At 39.1% G+C, this 6,452-nt stretch overlaps 1 long non-coding RNA gene across 1 annotated transcript; it reads right to left on the bottom strand.

Annotated features, from left to right (window-relative positions):
• Positions 1–385: 385 nt before the first annotated feature.
• LOC109615568 lies at positions 386–6,205 on the bottom strand. Its single transcript, XR_002196565.1, has 3 exons — positions 6,084–6,205; positions 1,362–1,423; positions 386–458 (listed from the first exon to the last, which is right to left on the bottom strand). It is a non-coding gene; the product is annotated as an uncharacterized LOC109615568 (long non-coding RNA).
• Positions 6,206–6,452: the final 247 nt, after the last annotated feature.

Genomic DNA, 6,452 nt, shown 5'->3' with positions numbered 1-6,452 from the left:
TTTTGAATGACACTGAAGCTGTCACTTGAAACATCTTTGCAACGTCATCAAGGGTATGAAGCACTGAAACATGCTTTGTTTCTCACTACAGCAAAGGAGTAATACAGGGAAGGAATGAATGCCCAGGCACCGGGATATTTTGTTTCACTTGTGCCAGCAAACAAATGAAATGAGAATTAACATTAGGTTCAGTGTTTACCAGTTGCTGTTCTGGCCGCAGAATCTGTCATTCTACCAGATTTATTTGGCTTGACCAAAAATATTAAATAATAGTCTTACAAATAATCCAAGTCAGCTGCATAACCAGATGGACAAGGGACAATCAGGTGGGGTCTGGGCAGTGGCAGCCGGAATAATCCGACAGCAACTTGATCTGTAGCCCAACCAGGAGGAATTTGGACAGGGACAGCTGTGAGTCATTTAGGCCAAGAAGTCCTGAGGCGTGGTGTCATGTCCACCTAAGGTTAAACAGGACACCAGGAAAGTTAGAGCATTCCTAGGATTCACAAAAATACCTAAGCATGTTGTCCCCATCCCATAAACGAATGAACAGAAATTTGGGACTTAAAATACATTTAATTGATTGAATGTTTATACAGACAGCAGTTGACACAAAGTGTTTAAAAACACCCTACTCCCCCAAACATAAATTATTGCAGCATACCAACTGGGGACTGAGACATTGAGGGTGGGCAGATCTGTTTTCCCCGTCCTGAGGGTGGCGTAGTAACTAGGGGTCCTCCCCCAGGTTAGCGCTAGAGGACAGTCTTCCCAGTGGAATGTGTAACCCCCAGGCTAGACTTAATCATAGCATATTGCAGTAAATTCTAGTGACTTAGACATGGGATTGGACACTCTCTGTCATATCTGATGGGTTGGGGGATGTAGTAGCTAAGTTCAAGACAGGAGGAACTGACCCTTATCCCTCAGCACAATGATATAGCGGCCTAAAACTAGGGGCTGAGACCGGTACCGGAACAAATTGATCCAAATCCGAGATCTGCTGAATCCTGTACCACTGAAGCTAACTATATGATTAGTTCCTTGCTGAATCAGGGAATGATATGTAAAGGGCTGTACACATTCATATCAGGGCAGGAAGTGAACATAAAAAGGTATTCATTGGATATAATGATACGAGACAACGATGTGACTTCAGATTTCAATCTGAGTGAATGATGTGGTTAGATGTTTTGATAAGCCCATAAGGACATAGCAATGATATAGATTTTTTTATACTTTGGTAATAATAATTACACCTGCCTTAGTTAATTTATGTTGATTACATTTAGTAAAAGTGCATACCATTTCATTACATTTTCTTTGTTTATTAAAAATAAACATCACTCGAGGGTACAAACCAGGCATTACTCCATCGATTACCATGTGACAGGCTGAAATAGCAACACTGCTCCAGAAGGTCCTGCAAAGAAGATAAAATGTCTGCAATCAAGCCTCAGACAACGTACACATGCCAACTCATGGAATTTAAAGTTTTCTTATTCAATTAAATTTGAACAGATTCTACGTTCATTTTAAACATTAAGAATAATTATCCATTTGTCTCATCCCCGTTCCCTATCAATTGATATTAAAAGAAACTCCCCTCTATTTTTCTTCTCCCTTCTCAATGCTAACAATACCATGGCTTTTGACAATCTGCTGTTACAATTTTTCCCAGTCATTTATCCACTGTGACCGAAAGCATAAACAGAGTGATCAGATCGCATCCCAGAACAATTGACCACTTCTGCGAAATCAAGCACACAATCTAGACACAATCTTTGTAAGTCCAGTTCACTCATGTTGCAAAACACAACTCTTAATGTGTGAGTCACCAGACAAAACTCAAAGTGCTAATGCATTAGAACACACTTCAACTGTGCAAACCCAATTAACCAGATTGTTCACTCGGTTTTCCTCGTTCTATCAAGTGAATTTATTGGTAAATTATGGTGGAAAATAAGTATTTGGTCAATAACAAAAGTTCATCTCAATTCTTTGTTATATACCCTTTGTTGGCAATGACAGAGGTCAAACATTTTCTGTAAGTCTTCACAAGGTTTTCACACACTGTTGCTGGTATTTTGGCCCATTCCTCTATGCAGATCTCCTCTAGAGCAGTGATGTTTTGGGGCTGTTGCTGGGCAACACAGACTTTCAACTCCCTCCAAAGATTTTCTATGGGGTTGAGATCTGGTGACTACCTAGGCCACTCCAGGACCTTGAAATGCTTCTTACGAAGCATTTTTCACTCAAAATCTCACGATACATGGCCCTATTAATTATTTCCTTTACACGGATCAGTCGTCCTGGTCCCTTTGCAGAAAAACAGCCCCAAAGCATGATGTTTCCACCTCCATGCTTCACAGTAGTTATGGTGTTCTTTGGATGCAACTCAGCATTCTTTCTCCTCCAAACACGACGAGTTGAGTTTTTACCAAAAAGTTCTATTTTGGTTTCATCTGACCATATGACATTCTCCCAGTCCTCTTCTGGACCATCCAAATGCTCTCTAGCAAACCTCAGATGGGCCTGGACATGTACTGGCTTAAGCAGGGGGACATGTCTGGCACTGCAGGATTTGAGTCCCTGACGGTGTAGTGTGTTACTGATGGTACCCTTTGTTACTTTGGTCCCAGCTCTCTGCAGATCATTCACTAGGTCCCCCCGTTCTGGGATTTTTGCTCACCGTTCTTGTGATCATTTTGACCCCACAGGGTGAGATCTTGCATGGAGACCCGGATCGAGGGAGATTATCAATGGTCTTGTATGTCTTCCATTTTCTTATAATTGCTCCCACAGTTGATTTCTTCACACCAAGCGGCTTACCTATTGCAGATTCAGTCTTCCCAGCCTGGTGCAGGTCTACAATTTTGTTTCCTTTGACAGCTCTTTGGTCTTGGCCATAGTGGAGTTTGGAGTGTGACTGTTTGAGGTTGTGGACAGGTGTCTTTTATACTGATAACAAGTTCAAACAGGTGCCATTAATACAGGTAATGAGTGGAGGACAGAGGAGCCTCTTAAAAAAGTTACAGGTCTGTGAGAGCCAGAAATCTTGCTTGTTTGTAGGTGACCAAATACTTATTTTACTGAGGAATTTACCAATAAATTCATAAAACATCGTACAATGTGATTTTCTGGAATTTTTTTCTCATTTTGTATCTCATAGTTGAAGTTTACTAATGATGAAAATTACAGGCCTCTCTCATCTTTTTAAGTGGGAGACCTTGCACAATTGGTGGCTGACTAAATACTTTTTTGCCCCACTGTATGTATATTACTGCCATTCTAGCCCTTGTTTATTTTGTATTGTATTATGTTTATTTTGTACTTTCACATTTAAATCCTGTAATTTTACCTGTAATACTTATCTGTTGCTGGACAAGTTTTCTTGCACTATTTGATTTTGTAACATTTTTATTTCAATTCATTTGCCCATGTTTATTTTTTAATGCTTGCTGTATAATGCATGTTTTTTTTGTATGCATCTTGCACTATTTGAAATTAAAAAATTAGATTTTATTCAGTTCATTGTCATTTGTGATATGAACAAATTATTATAAAGGATTATTATAAATAAAACCTAATATTGGGGCGTGAGGTATCCCGCTGGGTTTATTGCATAAAAGCGGCTAGCCACCATCGGGCCGCTGGTGAGCCGCTGATCAGGGTATTTTTAGAAGGCATTGTCATGAAAGCGAACGCTTTGCAGAAACGCTGGGCGGCCGCAGTGCCAAAAAGCTAGTGGGCTGCTGGTGGGCCACTGGCGTGTTGCTTGCTGGATCCCCTCTGCCTCTCCCCAAAAGCAGACGCCCACATGAACCTTTTTTCTCCAATATCCAGGATCGAAAGCGCTCCAAAGTAGTATTATTTCATTGCAATGAAAGCGAGAAGCTGACAAACGAAATGGATAGGCTTAACAAATATGAGTTTGTCAGATTTGACTGTTGATGAGGACAATTAAATGTTAACATTAGAAGGCATTCTTTAAATGCCTTCTAATTTCGTTAGTTGCCCACATTTCGTTAGTTGCCCAATATGCAAATCCCCCAAAATATTGTGTTGTTTCCAAATGTAGATACAAATAAGGTCCATTAACATATGGTGGAAATACACATTAAAAGTAGTCTATTTCGTAATAATACCTGATAAATAGAAAATGTGGACAATTATCATTTGTTAATAGTTAATACTCTGTCACATAACTTCTTGCCATCCTCGTGTCGTAGCATATTCTTTCCCATACCTTGTGTACTTCCTTGTGTACTATCCTTTCTTACCCATGTAAGTTCCTAGTAAGTCCATCTTAAACTAGTTATTATATGGTACCAACACAACACTTAGTGTAGTTACTAGGAAAGGGTCCTGTAATTTAAAAAGTCTGTTCCCACAAATTTACATTGTAGTTACAAGAAAAGAGGGCTGTTATTTTAAATGGTGTCTGTTCCCACATAGTTACATTGTAGTTACAAGAAAAGAGGGCTGTAATTTGAAGCAATGTCTGTCCCCATGTAGTTACACTGTAGTTACAAAGAAAGAGGTCTGTAATTTGAAGCGTTGTCGGTTCACACGTAATTACAGTGTAGTTAAAGGAAAGAGGGCTGAAATTTGAAGCGGTATCTGTTCCCACATAGATACACAGTAGTTACACCTATAAAGCAAGTACGTTTGGTGTAGTCAAATGAAGCAGAGTCTGATTCACAGTAGTTAAAACATTAACACATCAAACTAATTAATTAATGACAATTTAAAATGAATCCTTTTTTAAAAAGTTCATCTTCATATCCCAAATGTTGTTTTGCAGGTTTGGTGTGTTGCCCATGTCTGCCAATTTGAAATTCTCTGTAACCACACAGCCTCTATCCAACTCGGTATAGAAGAGGAGTCACAAAGTCTTCCGCTCGGAAGTGATCTTGACCTACAGTATCTCACAAAAGTGAGTACACCCCTCACATTTTTGTAAATATTTGATTATGTCTGTTCATGTGACAACACTGAAGAAATGTCACTTTGCTACAATGTAAAGTAGTGAGTGTACAATGTAAAGTAGTGAGTGTACAGCTTGTATAACAGTGTAAATGTGCTGTCCCCTCAAAATAACACAACACACAGCTATTAATGTCTAAACCACTTGCAACAAAAGTGAGTACACCCAAATTGGGGCCAATCATCTGACAAGGTCTCAGGTGTGAATTGGGAGCAGGTGTGTTAAAATACTGGTCACTGGAAGTTCAACATGGCACATCATGGCAAAGAACTCTCTGAGGATCTGAAAAAAAGAATTGTTGCTCTACATAAAGATGGCCTAGCTCTAGGGTATGAGAAGATTGCCTGAAACTTACCTGTAGCACGGTGGCCGAGACCATACAGCGGTTTAACGGGACAGGTTCCACTCAGAACAGGCCTTGCCATGGTCGACACCAAATGTACACTGTACTACAAGCTGTACACTCACTAATTTACATTGTAGCAAAGTGTTATTTCTTCATTGTTGTCATATGAAAAGATATACTCAAATATTTACAAAAATGTGAGGGGTGTACTCACTTTTGTGAGATACTGTATATAGAGAATTTCAGTAAAAAGCATTGCTTAGTACAGTATACAATTACTGGACTTGTCACTGACAATAACATGTTCAGTAACAAAAACAACTGTGAGCATTTCATTTTTTATAATTAACTTTTGTCTGCTCAAATTTGATTGAAATCATATTTTACATCCCATTATGATGTCCCCAACGTGTACAAATAATGTTTCAAAGGAAATGTTTTACATCTTGTTGAATACATAACAGAGAAACCTGCAACTTTCTCATGTTGTGCTGGTCTTACAGATAAGGTTAGTGCTTTCCTTGTCCTGATAAATTGGTTATAGCCCAGAAGAAAGGTTAGGTTTTATGTTTTTGTAGTGTAAAAATCCCCAGTAAGAACATGTTTTATTATTAGTATTAGCTGACTGAAGGCAGCATACATTAATAATGAATAAAACATTGAATAATAATTGCAAACTTGGAGACAAAAACAAACACATCATTCAAGTTAAATTGTTTGCATGGTTTTCCACTTAACTGTACATACCTCTGCTTTAATGGCAGTAAGGGCAGTGGTGGTTTTGTCCAACTTCTGCCTCCTGCAGCATTTACCTATGCTCCTTGTTTTCTTGAAGTCGTTCAGAAGTTCCTGTAACTCTGTAGTACATCCTCTGGATTTCTTACTACAACACAAGAGAAGATGTGTGTGAGGTCACGTTACTCATTGGTTAAACATCTACTGTGCGTAATGTACCTGTAATGGCTTCGAGGGAAGGAGAAGCAGGAGAACGAGGCAATGCATATTTGCAGTGTTTAATTAAAGAGACAGCGGCGAAGCTTAACAGTACTCTTGCATAAAGTGCGACAATAACACACAAAGACAGGGGAAGCAGAGGGAACATATATACTGGGGGGA

The sequence above is a fragment of the Esox lucius genome, chromosome 19, assembly GCF_011004845.1.
Source record: "Esox lucius isolate fEsoLuc1 chromosome 19, fEsoLuc1.pri, whole genome shotgun sequence".
Lineage (NCBI taxonomy): Eukaryota > Metazoa > Chordata > Actinopteri > Esociformes > Esocidae > Esox > Esox lucius.
The sequence above is the reverse complement of the archived record's forward strand: the minus strand, read 5'-3'. Positions and strand labels throughout refer to the sequence as shown.